The 19,427-nt window shown below is 36.9% G+C and overlaps 1 protein-coding gene and 1 long non-coding RNA gene across 9 annotated transcripts in view; one reads left to right on the forward strand and one right to left on the reverse strand.

Annotated features, from left to right (window-relative positions):
- EPHA4 (EPH receptor A4) overlaps window positions 1-19,427 on the forward strand; it is a 389,379-nt gene that overhangs the window by 18,764 nt on the left and 351,188 nt on the right. The window lies entirely within an intron of this gene.
- On the reverse strand, window positions 250-18,857 carry LOC148213564 (uncharacterized). Of its 2 annotated transcripts, none has more exons than XR_015794417.1 (3): window positions 18,801-18,857; window positions 10,476-10,548; window positions 250-5,932 (listed from the first exon to the last, which is right to left on the reverse strand). It is a non-coding gene; the product is annotated as an uncharacterized LOC148213564 (long non-coding RNA). The 2 variants fall into 2 exon arrangements; XR_015794418.1 differs by lacking the exon at window positions 18,801-18,857 and adding an exon at window positions 14,884-16,404.

Raw genomic sequence — 19,427 nt, forward strand, 5'->3', positions numbered from 1 at the left:
CACAATAAAATGTTCACAATAAAAAATAACCCTACTCCCAATAGTAACATAAGACAATGCAATTTTACAAACAGAACCAAACACAGCTATTATAATACACAATAGCAAATAACTATTAATAAGATCCAGTTACAGATGATGCACAATCTTTCCCCAGAGACTTTCTGGAATGTTCAAGCTTCACTGCCTTCCAGGAGACCATCACTGGGGGTGGGGAGGGAGGGGACCGTCTATTACACTTGCTGATTTAAAACTGAAGATTTAAACTCACAAGAAGCAATAGATTATTTTGAAAATATATTTTAGCAGAACTGTACTTCATTTCCTATAATCCAGCATTTGCAGGGAGTTTGTTTTAACTGGAATACGTTTACTACATATTGCTCTAATTTTACTTTTTAAAAGCTTGCAACAACAACAAAAAACCCTTTTGGAAATATTTAGGAAAGAACTATGGCAGCAGATAACAACAAACAATAGAATCGTTTTAATTTGCTGCAAGGAAGAGGAACTAATGTCAAAGCTGATTATGTTCTTTTATGGAAGACTAAAATTAACAAATATTGTAACATCCTTCGGTAAAGCTAAGAATATATATGGAAAGACAAAAGTATGTAGCCACACATTAAGCCAAAGGTTGAGGAATTTTTAACTTAAAAATGGCATGCACTAGCTTAAAAGAGAGAAAGAACAGAATCCTAATCAGTGCTGAAGATCAAGTTAGCAATGTTCCAATTAATTCTGGTGGAGTAGATGTTTTATCAGACACTTATCCCTCATTTAGAACTGTTGGAAACAGATGTATGACAAATTCAAAGCAGTTTTGTTTTGATCTCAACAATGACCAAGATACTTTTCAAGTCACATGCAGATGGCTACATGTGGCTCCCATTGACTTCAATGGTTGCTATGCGTGCACATCCAAGGACACAACTTTTGACCAATTTTAGTGACCAGGAGGGATTTGATTCAGGTTTCACATCATATTAAATACAGACATGTTGTTTTTAACTCTTCTTTTTAAAAGTGGACTCATAAAGGGCTTTAATGATTTAACTGCAAGCTATGTAAACATAGTATTCCACTACAAGAGAATGTCAAGGTCAGGTTTTATAGGAGTGCAAATCGCTGTGTGCTTTACTGACAAAGCGCTGAGTAAAAAAGACAAGCACTTATATGAGTAAGTAACATGCTTTAGAAGTGCAATTCTACCAAAGAGATAACTTTTGAAGTTAATGCGGGGAAATCCTCAGATTCCTCAGTCTTCCTGAATGCCAGACCTGCAGCACCACATCAAATGCTGATGCAAACATACCAGTCTTAGCCTTCCCTTTCCACTTCGTCTCTTCCTCGCAATTAGCCATGCAGAGCTATGTTTCTAATGTATCTGAAAATGTCGTGGCATGTAGCTACCTAGATGCCAACTCAAAAAATAACACTGGGTAAGAAAGAAGGAAGCAAGATGTTCTTTTCATAGTGTGCCCAGGCTCATCCAACTGTTAGGCAGTGAGGACTGTATTGCATCAAGGCTGGGCCTTTTTGTGCACAGTAACCTATTATGAATATGCATGACCAATGTGCAATAATGAGCAAAACTTTACTCTTCAGTTTCCAGTTTGGCGGTGCTGTTTCTGCATAGAGTCAGTATTCAGTAGAGACCCAGTGAACCTCAATTTGCTGGGTGAACTGGTCATATAGAAAATAAAGGACTTGGAGATTTGCACTACATTGCAATACTTTTGCATGAGGACAATTAATACTCAAGGGACAGACGACAGGACCAAGCACATCCACTCAGCTGCTGTAAGTGTTAACAATTATCTCTGGTTGCTGGGCTGAAAGACCTCATTTGCTCATTTATAGTCTCAAGAACTGGCCAAGCTAAAACAGAGACCTCTCCTAGAGTGTGGCTGGAAAGAAGTATGCAGTGTTTTCTATTCTTTTCACAAAAGGCGTACAATAGATTTTTCAAGTAGATATTTGTTTTGCATAGAATCATACATTAAATTTGTGGAGATGCCAAATGTCCTACAGCATTTTTTTTTTTTTTAAAATGGAGGTTCTCCTGAGGTTTAGTGGAGTCTGGCAAGGATATGTTAAAATACTATTGTTTGTAAGGAGTTGGCTAGCTTCGGGATATTACTTTTTGATGAAAATATTGATGGACAAAGGACATTTAAAATATTTGTGGACAAAGGAATGATTGAGATTGTATAGTTAATGCTCAGTATATCATTGGTGAGGAATTAACATTAAAAGTACATTAAATTATTTTAACAATATGAGAAAGGATTTTAGTCTCTGACTAAAAATGTGCCAAAATGACCACTATTTGTTATCTAAAAATACAAGAAAAAGAAAAATTACTAAAAGCATTATAGATAAATATTGGTCTGTAACTTCCTCTTTGTTGTACTCCAACTAATGTACAATATTTATGGCATTTAAAATTTTCGTATGTTTCTAATTTCAGTTCTTTAGTCAGTTCTTTTTTCCCTTAAAAACCATACTCTAAATACTTATATTTGCTTTACTGCATATGGTAATATACGGAAGCCATTCTTGCTTAAATTTGGTGAAATGTCTGTTGTGAATATATGCTGTTAATTTTGCCATTGCTGATATTCTCCAAGCTTAAGTTCTCAGTCTGATGTCTTAGATAATGCATTTCTTTTTCAATGTTGTGCTAAATTTATCCTTGTGGCCATAAACATTTATCTTAATAAATTGTAATATATTTTTGTTAATATGGTTTTGGAATTATGCGTATTGAGAAGAATTGTGGTTTCATTTCAAATTTGATTTCTAAAATCCTCTGAGTAGTGCTGTGTACAGATAATCCTTGTTTAGTGACCACAATTGGGACCAACAACTTAGTCGTTAAGTGAAGCATTTGCTAAGTGAAATTGTGACTGTGCTTATGAACTTACTTCAGCTTTCCTTTGCTTTACAGACTTGCGAAGGTCATAAATGCAAGAACTGGTCGCAAAGTTACTTTTTCATAACCTTTGTAACTGTGAACTATCATTGTATGAGGCAGCCACTAAATGAGGACTACCTGTATTTCTTTCCAGTATTTTAAGATACTTTTTTTCATGTCTACCACATATGACAAAATGCTTCTTCTACATATCTCATGGCATTTCCAACATTTATTACTATAAAATTTGTCTATCTTGGCAATTATTGATGGAGTTGTACACTATCTATAAAATATTTTATACTCATTTTCTCTTAAAATATAACTTGAGATAAAGATTATAGATTTGTTCCATAATTATTTCTATTGTTATGTTGTGACTGTTGTTTTAAAGTTTTGCATCCATTTTTATCATGCAAGTTTTTATTTGTTCTGTCTCCATGTCATAACTGAGTAACAGTATATGTATATGCCCAAAGTGGTTTCAATTCTGCATGAACGTTTGAAATTCTGACATTTTTCTTAGAAGTCCTCCCTCATTTTTAAGGTCAGTTTTTATTCTTTCATAAAATTGTTCAGGCATCAACCATAGTATGTTCCAGCCTTCACCAAGTAGTTCTTCATGAGCCTTTGGTCTGTTCACGGAGTCTGAATGGCCCATATCTACATATGTAATTGCACCTTACTTACTATAGTTATCTCCAACATGAAAACCATTTAAAGGAGAGGCTAGTGGTGAAATTGTTGGACTTACTATTTTTCTCATAAGGTTCCATACTTTTATCAAGCTTTGTCTTACAATATGTTCTTTTAAATTTTTGTCCTTTTTTGTATCCCTGTACCATAAATATCTTTGAAGCCCATTAGCTAGCCTGGCTCCTTCCAATATTGATGTTCCACTATTTGGGGATTTTATCCATTCTGTTAGCCCTAACAAATAGCTTTTAGTAATATAATTTGTAGTTTGGAAGAGTGAGACCACCTCTATCTTTTGAGTCTTGTAAAATTTGGAATTTAGGTTTTTTCCTTACTCCATATAAGAGGTTTTTTTGCCATTATTGTAATTTTTTTTTTTGAACCAGAATTGGTGCAATTTGAAACAAATAGTTTATCATGGGTAATACATTCATCTTAATAATTGCAACTGAACCTAACCATGAAAAAATTTCCACCTTTCAAGAACTCTTTTATTTTATTTCTATAGTTTGACATAATTGCTTTGATATATTTCTAAATCATTGTCTCTCAAATGCAAACCCATACATTTCACTAAATCTAATCTGGTTATAATTATTTTTGTTTTTTGAACATTGATTTTATAGCTGGAGAATTCTCCAAAGCCTTGGATTCTTTTCATCAGCTGTCTCATTGTACTTTGTGGTTCTGGGATGGTGAATACTGCATCATCTGCATAATGTTTAAGTTTATACTCCTCGCCGTGGATTTGAGGTCGGGAATTTGAGGTCAGGAATTTGTCACCTTGAACCTTATCTGCCAATATTTCTAGGACTTATGATCAATAATAAGGGAGAGAGTGAGCGTCCTTGCCTAGTGCCTTTACTTATTTCAGAATCAGCAACAAGTGCTCCGTTGGCCATGATCTTTGCCTTTTTCACTGATCTATGCTTTTAACTCAGTCTTTAAATTCTTCTCCGGATTTATTTTGTTCAATACAGTATTGCAAGTAAAAATGCAGGTTATCAGTGGCTTTTTTTGTGTCTAGGTAGATTCATACTGCCTTCTGTTGTTGTTGTTAATATATTCTAGTATATTGGTTAGAAACCTGCTGTTGTCCTTTATGTTCCTCTTCAGTATAACCTGTTTGACCAATATGTTCTATATTTGGATGCATTTCTTTAGCCGTTCAGTTAATCTTGTAATAAACATTTGATAGTCTACATTCAGGAAAGAGATTGGTCTGCATGATTGTGGTTTCTCTGGATCATTCCCTTCTTTATGAAATGAAGTTATATATGTTTCTTTCCATGTTTGTCTCTTTAATTTCATTCACTGTGATTATTAATGGGTCCAACAATTGCTGCTCAAGTTCTTTATAATATTGAGCTATTAGCCCATCTGGACCTGGTGCCTTCCCAAGTCTGATTAGTTTCATTGCCTCTTTTGTTCCATGGATAGTCATAGGTTTACTTAGTATTTGTCCATATTGGTCATTAAATTCTTTAAGAACAGACTTTTCATTGTATTTATTCATGGCTGTTTCATCAATGTTAGCCACACAATATAATTCCTTGAAAAAAGCTGCCAATTCTTATATAATTTCCAATCTTGTATGTAACAGTTGAGTCCCTTTCTTTATTGCTGATATGGGTTTCTTTCTTTCTTTGTTCTAATCTGATATGCTAAAAAAGTCCCTGATTTATTCCCTGGGAGAACACATTTGTAAGGAATTGGCTAGCTTTGGGATTTTTCAAGCCTAGTTGCTATGAAAACTAGGAAGGGTGCAGAAGTTTCAAGCCATATTGTGATGTGACAGGGTTTTAGAGATGTGTCTTTTATGGCAAGAAAGACCTTAAGATATAAATTCTGGTTTGGTGTGAATTCTGCAGCTGGGGCACCCAAATAGAAGAGCCCTTTTTTATAGAGAGCAAAACTAGGTCCTCTAAAGATGATAAATAACAGGACTGTGCAGCCCATCTGTTAAGTCCATGTGGGCTTGTACTGTATGCACTTGTACTTGAGTGTTTCCATTCAATCCAAGCTGCTAATAGGCTACAAGTATGCATTCATAAGCACTTAAAGTTCTATTCACATGTCATGCTAGATGTGTTGGAGTCAGGGGCTAGAGCCAGTAATATGAGCTCATTGCGTGTGTTTGTATTTTCATATATTCAACAAATGTGCTTTGAAGGAAACTATTTCTTTGAAGTATAAAATCTAGAATTAAGAGGATCAATCTGAAAGGATGCCAGCTATCAATGCATACAGCTAGTCATTTAACTCAGTGATGCATATACAATATTCTTCTGGGTTTGGAGCCATCTTCTGTTTGTACTGAGAAAAGAATGAAACAGATACATTTGAGGTAAATTGTAAAGTTATAAGACCCTACCATAATTCTTTGTCACAAAAATAAATCTGCTCCCTGTTATGTTCTTTTGAGAATGTAGATACAGTAGAAATGTTGCTGTAGTGAAAGGATCACATAACCCCTTTAAGTCCTTGCTTGCTTTGTGATACTATAAAATGGAATTGTATATGTGTGATACTGCTGAGAACTCAGCTATTTTTTTAAAGTGATATGAATCATATTAAGTTGAACAGACCCATTAATCACATGTGTCTTCTCAACCAGGATCACTGGAGGATTGATCTTCATAAGGTTCATAAAACTAAGTAGAAGGAATGCTTTGATTCTGCTAAACTCTTAAGGATATTCCATAACATTTTAACACTTGCAAGAGAAAATCTTGGCAGTTATGAGTGTATTTGGTTTATAGAAAAAATGAAGTCATATAAATGTCTTCTGGACTGCACCATGAACTTATGCATGATCTTTGTGACTCAAGTACAGATGCCAATGCTTGTGTAATCATGGCACCTTATAAGAGACTGAATTTCTTTGACAAATGTGTCATAAAAGGCCATCAGTTTAATATTTGGTACTTAAGACTGGCTTTTAAATGAAAACATTAATATAAAGCAAGAGTATTCATTTAGATTGGCAAAATAAATCCACTATAGACTGATGAGGTCCATCAAAATTGACTCTATTGTGGTACAGATGCAACTTTGAATAGACATCATTAGATTCAGTTTTTCTCTGGTCAAAAATCCACACAAAACTCTGTTTATGAATGATGCCTTTTAGCAAGACCATATGTTTTTTTAAAGTTGCATATAAAAATAATAGTTTTTTTTTTTAAAGAGAAACTATATTGGGAAATTTACATTTTAAAATTCTGCATCAAAGATATTTACATAAAAAGAATAGCATTGAAATGTACATCATAGTAGCATGATTAAAAAGCCTGCATTGGGGAAATTTATATAGAAAAGGATGGTATCAGAGAAATTTGCTTTAAAAAATATAGCTCAGGTAAATTTATGTTAAGATCTATGTACGGCAAGTGAAGCTGTGTTCAAAAGCTCTGTATGATAGTGAAATTTAGGAACAAAAAGAGATGTAAACTTTTTTACAAAAAACTAAAATCCATTTTTTAAAAAATTGACATTCTGGATTACTACCATACTATTATAGTAAAGTGAACCATTACATGCAGCAACACAAGAAATCACTCCTATCATCACAGTAGAGTCCATGTACTGGCTTCCAGCTTGGTGAGTGATATTATCCACAAAATGCTTGGTCAGATGATCACAGAATATGCCAATTGTTTCTTCTGGCCCATAAAAGGCTCTGGGACACTGAATAGTGCAGCCAGTTGACATTCTACAGATGGAATAAAAGTGGAGGAATGATTTTGCCTTGTTGCTATTGCCACAAAGCAAGATCAAACTTGGGCTTAGGCCTGTGTGCAGTTATACTCACTTCTTGTTTTCTCTCAGTGTTGCTCTAGGCACTTCTTCACTCACTTATTTCCTAAAGCTCCTCAGAAAGGATTGCCTAAGTCCAGGGATCTTCCATCTTTACTCCTGGATGGGGTTGTACTTCCCTATTCAGGAGTAGTGTGCACAGTCTGGGGGTCCCCTTGGACTCACAACTCCTGCTTAAAGAGCAGATGGTAGCTATGGCCAGGAGAGCCTTTACAGAGCTCAATCTGGTGTACCAATTGTGTCCCTTCCAGGATTGGCAGCCCTCCAGATAGTCATTCACACCCTTATCACTTCATGGCTCAACTATTGCAATGTACTCCATATGGGGCTGACCTTGAAGACTACTCAGATCCCGCAACTGGTCCAGAATGCAGTGGCATGTCCAGTGGTGGGCCTGCCTTGGCACACCCATATGAGTCCCCTGCTTCACAAGGTGCACTGGTGGCCAGTATGCTTCCAGATGTGATTCAAGGTATTGGTTATCACATAAAAAAGCCCTAAATGGCATGTGGGCCAGTTATTTGAGGGACCACCTATCTTCTGCAGTTTCTGCTTATCCAGAAAGAGCCAACAGAGAAGGCACACTCCAAGGCCCCTCAATCAAGTAGTAGAATCTTTTGGGATGCAGGAAGTGTACCTTCTGTGATATAGCACCTGACTTTTGGAATGAGGGCCCCTCCCCCCCCCCCAAGGTACAGACAGCTCCCATTCTGATGGCATTCAGGAAGGCCTTAAAGACCTGGCTGTTCTCTTTGGGGTAAAGAAACCCCTTTTTAAGAGGTTATTGATATTTTCTGTTTTGGAGTTGATGTTGTTATCTGGACTACCACTGTGGTATTACTCTTATTGTATTTTTAAAATTTGTGTTATTGTATCTGTATACTGTTTTATATTGTGAGCTGCTCCAGCTCCAGCTTCTACTCTGGAGTCAAAATCAAATTAAATGAATAAACAACCAAGGTGCTGGTTGGATTTTTTAGATGGGGAGAGACCACTTATGAGCAACCCTGTCAGGTGCCCTGATTGGGTTCTAAAGGTTAACAAGTCTTCCTCCAGTTTTCTGGGAAAATCCTCAAGGGTAGCCTGGAAAGCCCTTCTGTCAACCCTTCAAGGTATACCTGACTTATGTAAACCAGAGTTATGAATGCTAATTCTACTTTTATTATAAGGTTACAGTAACAGAATCTTGCAAGTCTGAATGTGCTTCCTCCCTCCCTCCCTTTATCTTCCTGAGAACTAGGGAGGATCCTGTCTGAGATGTTTTCTCAAATTACATCTCTGTCTCAGACTCAGTTTTCTTTAGACACAACCATTTTCTTGGTTGTGGCTCTTCGTTCTGTTCCTCACGGCTATTTCTACTGCCCATTACATCTCCCTGTTCACCAGACATTGGGGCAGCTCTTTTTCCTGTCACAGCTGGTGGCTCAAGTTAATTCCATCATCACCTCAAGGAAATTATTTGTCAGTGACAAGGGACTAATGGAAATGTTCCCTAGAACCACATCACATCTCATCTGTTCCAAGGTAAAGGCCAGATTTAATGTGTGATGACCTGGATAAACCCCTGACTGTCATGGTGGTCATGAATTTTCAAGCTGTCTCTAAACCCAGAGCTGCCACTGAAGGGTAACAATTGGGACTGTAAACAGGAAATTGTTACTTCACTCTCCCCCTTCCTGAAGATTCTGTCTGTGCACATATACACACTAGAATGTTTGTCTTGAATTCCCAGCCATCCAGTGTTCACACATTGCTCTAAGCTATGGCTTGCTTAATTATAATCAACTGAATAAACCACACTTGAGTTTATACAGGCCACTGAGTTATAAAGCATAGTTTACAAACTGAGCCAAAACCAACCAAATCATATTATGTTCAGCATATGAGTCAATCAATGGTAGCTGGTTGGAATGCTATCCATTGTATAAAATGGATGGAATAGAATTATTTTATGAATTAGCCTTGTTGTTTGATCTTGTGCCTATAGCGAGTAGCCATTACCTAGTCCTTAATAAGATAACAAGCGTAGAGAACATTTTAGTTACACACACAACCTTGGACAAACAAACCATTATATGGCAGGTAGCTGTTTTTGGCATACTCGGCATACTGAACAAGATTTCTTTCCCCTTTTGGACATGCCTTTAAGCTTTGATCCCATAAGTAGGCTATAATGTCTAAGTAGGCTTTTCTTCTGGAAGGAATATGTGACAGTTTCCCTCTACAATGACACTGACATTTCAATGTTTTTAGTTAAATACTTAAAATTATACTAATTTTATTTGGGTTTTGATATTCTAAACTCCAAATCTGTTTTTTATTATAGTGATTATTATTGTTATTTGCTTTGACTTTTGTTTTGTTTTTCTAATTTTGACATAAAGCCACACTAGCATATTTTCACCTATGGCAAAACACAAACTGTTACATATTTAAAAACAAACTTCTAGAAATATATGCAATTGGGAGTGATCTTTAGTGTTAGAGGAGAGTGGGTGAGATTGGCATGTCTGCCCACTGAAAGGATGGGATAAAAATGATACTAATTAGTGAATGAAAGGAGGAACCAATAATATGAATGGCATAGAGGAATCCAGCAAGAGAAGTAGGAGTTAGTTTGGGAGAATGAGGTCTTGAACTAGGAAAAGCAAGTTAAGGACTGTAAGCAGTTCATATAATTTCATTAATGAAGATAAACTAAATTAATATTGTTTAATGGAAACTTTTTGGCTATTTTATAAAGAACAAACAGAAGAACATCTGCCACTAGGGAAGGAAATTACCAATGAAAGCCTGTTGATAGTAGTATTTATGTGCCTACAAAAGATGGTATATTGGAGATGTATTGGGGCTGGCTAAAAAATTATTCCATCTGATTCAAAGTCCCCCTTTTCAGTTTATGGGTATCCAAGAAGGACAGTCCTGGAGCCTGCTGGAAGGGAAATTTTCACTTTAAAAAATGGCAGAATTAAAAGCCAATCTCCCTCTCTAAAAATTAAAATAAATGAAAATAAAATAAAATAAAAATCATATTCCCTACCTTTTGTTTGGCTTAAGACATGGCATACTTTTGTCATGGATTCTCCATCTCCCTGTCTTCCATATTCCAGTTCCTAGAGGGCATAATTAAAAAACAATAAAAACCATTAAAAACCAGAACACTTCCCCCCCAATAATCTGTGAGACAGCACACACTCAACTTCATGCCCACGTTACCAGATCCCCAGGCCAGATGGCAAAGTCATGTGTTCAGGCCCTTCCAGAAGGCTGGCAAGGTCAGGGAATGATGTTCCAGAGGGCAGGTGCTATGGCAGAAAAGGCTCTTCTCCTTGGTCCCATCATATGACATTCCTTTGTGGACAGGACCTGCAACATGCCCTTCCTGCTGAACCTGATGGGATGGGTAGATGTGACTGGGGAGAGGAAGTCCCTGGGATAACCTGGCCCCAATTAGAAGTAGATACATGGAAAAATTAATAAGTATGATCCACAGAAGAGAAAAAGCTACAGTCTTTTCTGTGGCTCCTCCCTACAACTGAGCTTAATGAATTTTGGTGAGAGGGACTTAATCACTTTGGGTACACCAGGGATGTCCACAGCGTGTGGTTAAAAAGGCAAGACAACAGCCTTGACTGTGTGATTGAAGCTTCACATGATTTCTAATGTGTTGCATTTTGATGCTTTATTGTCAAAGTTTTATTTCATGCTTTATGTTTTGTTTTTAATAAATATTAAGCATGTGCATTTGTTCTTGTAAATATTTGCAAAATATTTTAAATATCTGGAAGACTCTTTAGTCTATATTAACAATTAGTGTTAGCAATATTACTGTTGTTGAATACCAGTTCCTAGTAATTGTGGACAGCGGTTAGGCATATGTGAGTTGTTTATAATCTGAGGGTCATGGGTTCACCCCTATCATTTTCATTTTTTAAAAAAATTACACTACATTTTGGGAATAAGCAAAATGGATTTGCTTTATGCTTGGCATGCATTTGTTTAAAATATGAGAGAGGAAAAATAGTTTTTCCCACCCAATTTTATTAATCAGCTAAAGGATCTTGAAATTTTTCAAAGGAATATCCAACTAGTTGTGGCAAGATATAAATTAAACATCTCATCCATCTTGGATTATGACTCAATATTATAGCTTTTTCAGGTTTACTCAGAAGCAATTTCTGTTCTATTTAAAGGGATTTACTCTTCAGTAAGTGTTGGTATAACTTCAGCTTTAGTCTGCAGCCCAATACATATTCACCTGGGAGAAATCTCATTAAATTCAAAGTGAATTTCTTGAGTGGACTTACTGAAGAGGTAGACAATCTTTGGGCCACATGTGGCCCAAGCTCCTTTTTCTTTTTTTTGTAATTTCTAAAATCTGCACAAGGGGTGATTTCCTGCCATTTTGGGGTGGAAAAATGTGTAAGTAGTCTATTTAGCTTAACAAGCCCCATCCCACCAAATAGACTCTCCCCAAGATACCCCAGCCCCTGTCTCTTTGGTGACATGTTTGTCATTGCCTTGTCTGCTCAGAATGACTTTCATCTACCCTCTCATAAAAAAAGAAAAACAAAAAACTATTAAGCCTCTATCCCATACATCAAACTGTTACAATTAGATAAGTTTCATTCAGACCAACTTATATTAACACAGAGAATGCAAGCCTCATCTTCCCTAATTGGTTTCTCAAAATCCCTGCCTCTTATAGTCATTATTATTAATAAGATAGTATTTACTAAAAGGCACAAGCAATGCACAATCAAGAGGTTTTCCCGTTAAAACGGTAATATTCTTCTTTCTCATTATTTTGGTTTCTATTGCTTTTAATGTCATATGTTACCCGGAGAATTCTAATTTGCTTTTGTGTAGTTCACTTATGCTTAAAAATACTGAAGGTCACTTTTCTGTTTTTTGAACCTAGGGTTTTCCAAACTGGACTTTGATATTCATTTGGCATGTAAAATACGAATTAAGACATTCCGCCTTTTTGCCGTAACTGATTATCAATCCACCTCTTTCTTCTTGCAACAAAACTATACCGTTTGCCTTTGATTTTGTTTCTGACATAACTGAAAAAAACTTTTTGTTTTTGTGGGCATTTCTTGCAAGCCTCAGCTCATTCTGAGCTTTGGTCTTTCTGACAAAGTCCCTACAGTTTCTGGAGACTTCCTTGCACCTTTCTTTGGTTATGTGACTCTACTTTCATTTTCTATATATACTCCTTTTTCTTTTCAGCATTTAAAAAGCTCTGTGAGTATCCATCCTTAGATGGCTCATTTTTCCTTCTAGTAGGAATTGTTTCTGATTGTGCCTTCAGTGTCTCATTTTCCAGGATTCCCATCTTTCTTAGATACTTTTCTGCTTCAGGATTTCAAATAAATTGAATCTGACCTCCTTTCTGTATGTGAGTATATAAAAATGTACTGTTCTGAAATACAATTTACTAGTATTCTTTATTTTCTTTATTCCTCCTCCCCTTGATAGCATGAACTCAAGGATATTATGGTCACTCTTTCCCAAGGCTCCAATCAATTTAACTTCTTCAACTAATTCCTCTCTGTTGGTAAGGTTTAAGTTCAGGATAACAGACTCCTTTGTCCCTTCTTCCATCTTCAAACAAATCAAGTTATCAGCACAAGAAGACAAGAAATGGTTGGATCCTAATTCTTGACAAAATTAAATTTCCAGCAGATAGGGTAATTACGGTCTCCCATTGTCATGATCACAGACGTCTTTGAACTTTTGGTCATCTGACACAGAAAAGCTTACCCATGTCTTCTGCCTCTCCAACTACTCTATAATAAATCCTTACAACAGTATCAGTTTGATTCTCTTCCCTCTCATTCCTATCCCGATTTTCTCAACAGAATTTGCATGCTGCAATTTGTGAATAAAGAAAGGTATATGCTTTCTTTGTATATAGCGCAGCCGCTCCCTTTTGGATGAATCTGTTCCTTTTGGATAAGTTGAAGCTTTCCAGGCCTATGTTCCAATCATGTGTGTCATTCCACCAGATTTCAGTGATGCCTATGACATACTATTTGTCTTTTTAAACAGAGGTTTAGACTTTTAAGTTCTCCTTGTTTGTTTCCCATACTCTGCATGTTAGTGAAGAAATATTCTGAGACTGTGAGTCATACCCCTTCTAGCTTCACTGGGTACTTTCCTGTCAGTCTTTAAATCCTTTGTCTGCTATCATGCTTCTCTCTTTCTCATGTGCATTATAGTATATTCAGTTCTTGGCTTTTGACACCATCCCCCTTTTTCTCTAGTTTAATGCCCTCCTGGCAAGCTTGGCAAGGAATATGCCCTTGCCAGTCTTCAAGAAATATCACTTGTCTCTTGCCAGAAATCCTTCATGTAAGTCATGCAGTCCATGGCTGAGGACATCAAATTCTTCTTAGCAGCACTTTGTAGCTAGTTGTTCAATTCCTGAATCCTGTTCTCCATTCTTACACTATGACGTCAACTGAAAGGATTGGCAAAAATATTCTTTACAGTATTTTCCCATTTCCTTCACCTTCTTGCCTGGAGCTTATAATCTTTGGAGTTCTGTTCAAACTCTCATCTGGCAGTGTCATTAATTCAGCCTCTCCATCATATACTGGATATAGGCACACGTAAGACAAGGTATCTCCAGTTATGTCACATCAGGTCTGCACACTGTGGCTTCAGATTCTCTCAGCAGGGTATCAACCACTACTAAAATAGATCTCTTTTTTCTTCAAAGTAGTCCTTGGGTTTCTTCAACCCATGGGACCCAGGTTCCTTCTGCTCTATTCCATGAAGCTAGAGGTGGCTGTGGATTATCTTCTAGAGCAAGAGTCTGATACTAGTTGCTAAGCAACTTTGGCATTGCATGCCTTTTGCTTCTCTGAGTCATCTGCTTTTATTTGTCTTTCTCTTCATGCTCTCTGGTGTTCACTTCCCTGTCTCTGCTTCACCCAAAGAGCTTCACCTGACCTATCCAGGAACTTCTCACCTTCCTTGGCATGTTGCAGCGTAGAAACTCTTTCATCAAGCCCTTTACCTTGTCCTGTAACAAGGAGAGCAGCTTGTACTTCCAAACTGTAGTTTGGTTCTCTTCAAAGAGGATGAAAGCATTGCATAAGTCACCAGAGAATTTTCTTCTCTGTCCATGTTGTTTGCAATTGTTTGAAGTCTTCTCCCACACTTCTCTTGCCAAAGTCCCTTATTTACTCGCTGAGTGAGTAAATGCCTCCTAAAACTCCTTCAGCTAGATCACTGGCAAGCATTTTCCAATCACACATAAGGGGCAGTCTTCAGGAATCAGCAATGTAAAGGGTGATCAACAGCACTAAGGAAACATTCAGCAGGGTCAGGAAACAGCCAACAGCAGCAAAAGTCTCCACCCTCTCGGCTCTCCCCCCTCCTCTCTCCTCCCTCTTCCCAGCTGAACTTACATGCAAAACTCCCCTTTTGCTTACTCAGAAGAACAAGTAATGATCTGGAATTCAGGAAGGATCACATTTCTGTCATCTTTTGAAAATAATCTGAGGAGGAGGAGGAGGAAGGAAAGAAAGAAAGAAAGAAGAAGAAGGAAAACGAGGAGAAGGAGGAAGAAGGGTGGAACTGTTCCTGGCATTTTCCACAGACCCTGTAAAAGTACAATAAAGATATGGTAGTGAGGCCTTTCTGCAAGTAACTTGTATAAAACTGAAAGCTAGGGTATTTGAAGGGAATTATACAAGACATTTTTGTTTTCCTTGGCTGGTTCTGATTAGATGAAGAAGATCCATTGGGAAGATGTTACTTGTAACATCCACTATTTGCCTACCATTGTTATTGACTTATCTCCTCAAATCATTCTGTTTCATATCTGCTTTCTGAGCCATGAATATAAAGACTTTTGATGTAAAATTACAGAATACTCATTCCTTTAGATTACAATGATTAGAAAACTCCTTTTGCAGTTTCTAACTCTGGCCTATTATTGACCTTGCTTTGTCTCCTCCTCCTCTTTCTCCTCCTTCTTTCCTTTTGGAAAGCCCAAGGATCAGAGCTTTGCTGAAGTGGTAAATGGGACATTCCTTCGAGTGCATATTTGGAGTTAGTTACAAGGAAAATTGTTTTCCGTAGGATTTATAAAGCTGCAGAGAAACTGAAGATTGAACAACTAGTGCCATCTGGTGGGAAAACTGGAGCAGCTGAGTAAGTTAAAGAACCTTTAACTCAATAAAAATCATCTGATTGCAGACACTAGTCCTGATATTCCTGACCTGGAGTTGTGTTGGGACTGAAAATCTCCAAATATCTAAGGAACGTGACCAATTGCTATTTTAGCTGGAACTTCTGAGCAAAAATCTCACCGCATTTGGATGATACAAGTTGTACTAATCTAATTGGTTGTATGGAACTTAGACGGATGGGAAGTGGAATGGTCATGGTTCTGTGTCCTTCTGCATAGGACAGATAAAGGATAAGGGGGGAATATTGTCCAAGAATGCCAGAATCTCAAGAATGAATGAATATATATAATGTATACACACACACACAGACACACACACGCACACACACATAATCCCAGAAGACATTATGGCAAACCACTTCCATATTGCTGCCAAGAAAACTATATGGCTTGCATATGCAGTCACCAAAGGTTGAGTTCAACTTGAGGTAATATACGAACATGCATATTCATACACCATGTCAGGGACCATTCCAGTGCCTTCAGGGCAAACCAGCAATTCCCAGGCAACAGTTCACAATTTCTGTCCTAAATCATTCAATAAGCATTCTGTATGAGAAATATACACTGATTCACAGGCTTTTAATAAAATTATAGAATGTAAGAATTAGTCCAACCCCCTGTCCAGGGCAGTAATCCCATGACCAAAGGTTGCTTGCTCAAAATTTTACCTTAGTATTGGATTTAAGCAGAAAAGAGGGTGGGTGGCTTGCAAATCTGAATGTCCAATTTTTAGACTTGGGAAAATAACACTAATGTAATTGTTTGTTATTTATCAATGCTCTTAGCTACCTCTTCACAAGAAAAGTGGAATTGTCACAATATAAGGAAAAACTACCAGCTTGTTGTTCTTTAAGAATTAAATTGTATTTTACCAAAGATACTAGGAAAGACATTTTTCAAAATCTGCACAAACTGAGTCAATTACATCTATAAAAGCTATTTTCTGTGTAAGCACTAGACCAAGAGTAATTTATTTGATAGCAGCATAATGTATTTTTGCAAAAATAATTATTTATCTGCTTACTAGAATTCATCCTACTTTGGACACATTATGTGAAGACCTAGCTCTCTAGAGAAGGCTGCAATGTTGGGAAAGTGGAAGGAAAGAGAAGAAGAGGATGACCAGCAGCAAGGTGGATGGGCTCAGTTACAGTGGCGATGGTGCACTGAAAGACCAGGTTAGGGTCCAATCATAATGGAGAAAATCTATCTATGAGGTTGCTAAGAGTTGATATCAACTGGATGGCACATAATCAATCAATCAGTCAATCACATCAATCAATCAATCAACTAGAACTCACTTCTGCTTAGGCCAGACAGGATGACAACGTAGGGCAGTTTATTCCCATAAGAGATGTTTGGAAGAGAATTTTTGCTGCTGTGGCAGCCAGGAGACACTTTTGTGTCACAGTGTCAGCTTTGCAGTATTACAGGGAAGCAACTTGTTCGTATGTCCAGAAGATTAGATTTGATTATGAGTGGAGTCTGAGTCTTGCCAAAGTTAACTAATGAGATTGTGGATTTAATAATGAATAAGTTTGTACATCTAGTAATGAGACTGGAGGTACTTTGGAGGTACCATGCTCAAGAAAGTGAACCCCAGTTTTTACAGGACCAACTTCAAGTTTGAGGAGCCATAACTTCCTTTCCCTAATGGAATCTCTTCTCCTCTTGCTGGAAAAGGGTCCAGTTTATTTCTGCCAGACTGGGGAAGTAAGAAAGGAGGAATAGCAGAAGCATTCCTCTTATGATTGTCAGGCTTCTTCCAGTGTAACTAACCATGATGTATTATTCTCATAAACTAGATTTCACCATCTAAATGCATATGTACATACTAGATTTATACAAATGGTAGAGCAGGGGTTACCATAGCCCTAAAAATGAATTTGGTTGAAACCACATCTTGTGCATTCAAGTGTTAAGGAAAAAATGTGTATCTTACACAGGGAACCAGACTTGTGGAGCAAATGACATCTTACTCTGATCTTCCTCCATCACATAATTCAATACTGCCATGTAGTATAAGTAGTCAAGCTGCCCCGGACAAGAAACTCTTCCAAGTGTAGTCTGATCATTTCTGTAGGCCCAGACTTTCATAAAGGAGTGAGAAAGGAGAGGACATTACATGTCCAAAAATGACCTTTTGCACAGAAAAACACTTCTGTGTATACCACCTTCATTTTGCGTTTGTAGAGAGTAATTTAAATATTGGGACATTATTTATAAATGCTGTTCTCAGAGGAGTGACTGAAATAATAGCATTCTGGGTTTCCATGCTTATTGGAGCTAATAATGTACTGAGCCTCTCAAGAGGTGGGAATGGTTCAATTAAGATGTCAGTCTTTCAGCCTACATACAAATGTCCTAACCCTGAGCTTTTGGTCTCTCCCATCTTTTTCAGAAATATATAACTGAAAATAATTACACAATCTGTCCATGGCAGGGGAAAAAAAAGGACATGTTCCTACAATGTACTTTCAGAGCAGGTGGTTTTATCTTACACATAAATAATCATTTCAGCGTATACTTCTGATTACAGATAATAGTTCTTCTGGTAAAACTAGCTTGCTCAGGTGTGGCGTCTTGCTTTGTTTGTCACAACCTGCCACTTATTCACACTTGCTAAATAATTACTTCATTGAAAATCAGATTACATATTGTTTAGATGTCAGAAATGAAAGAGCCAGATAAGCTGCAGATAATCAGCTGTATTCCCCCACAACTCCCCAACAACTCTCTAAAGCTGCAATTATAATTATTTATCCTTTAAGCAAAGACCCAATATATATATATATTTGATATTATGTTAAGTATAAAACATCTATAAAATACCTCTCTTTGCTTAAGCTCATTCAGTTCTGAAAGTTACTATTTCTATATGCAATTAATTCACAATTGCATTTGTACAAATCAGAGGTTTTTTAAAAATAATTTCTTTATATAGCAGTCACCATTTAATCTCTGAATGTGTGAATTGCCAGTACTGAAAAGTATAGATGTCAGAGATGTTGTCAGGTGATATTAAAACTGTGTGGTTCTTGAGTTATCATTGCTATTGCATGTAAACAATTCCTTCCCTGTTATTGAAGAGTGAACATGTAAGAGTGCATTTACCCTTGGTTATAGGGAAAACTGAAATAGAGGAGAAAATACCTTTTAAGTCCCATGGTCACCCTTCTGGTACTCTATTTAAATGTACACAGGCCTGAAAAAAGAAAATAAGCAATATTATTCCCTTTGAACAAGCATGAGAATATATACAGTCTTTTAAAGATTTTGAATATATATTTGTCATTTTTTGTTCTTTTTATCCATAGTATCCTGTGTCCACTTTTTCACTAGTGTTTTTTTCTTCATTGAAGTCAATGGCCCAGTAAATAAGAGTGTATTGTAATTATATTTTAAGTGATTGTTTTTATTACCTAGAATCAAAAATAGTGATCCATCTGCTCATTTCAAATACTCCATGTATAGGCCATAGGATAGCTGTCCCCACTGCCCCATTGGAAAGAACAAAATAACAAATGAGGAAAAGATCTATCTTGCTTGCACTGAACCTACCAAAGAAAGTTGCAAGGTAAGATTGTTGAGCAGCAACTGAGGCAGAACACCCCACCCCTAGTGCATACATGTACCACCCAGATATCACAAATAGTTGTAGAATAATTTACCTGTCAAAGAGGCAGAAGCTCAAGGCATCACTTTAGTTTTGGAAATCACTCATCTATGGATACACACCCATCAACACTAGCTTGTTTCTTACAAAATTGCTGCTATTTG

Source organism: Python bivittatus, unplaced genomic scaffold, assembly GCF_059951505.1.
Source record: "Python bivittatus isolate LINGU-HERP-01145 unplaced genomic scaffold, Pbiv_v1 ctg000980_np1212, whole genome shotgun sequence".
NCBI classification, from domain to species: Eukaryota; Metazoa; Chordata; class Lepidosauria; order Squamata; family Pythonidae; genus Python; species Python bivittatus.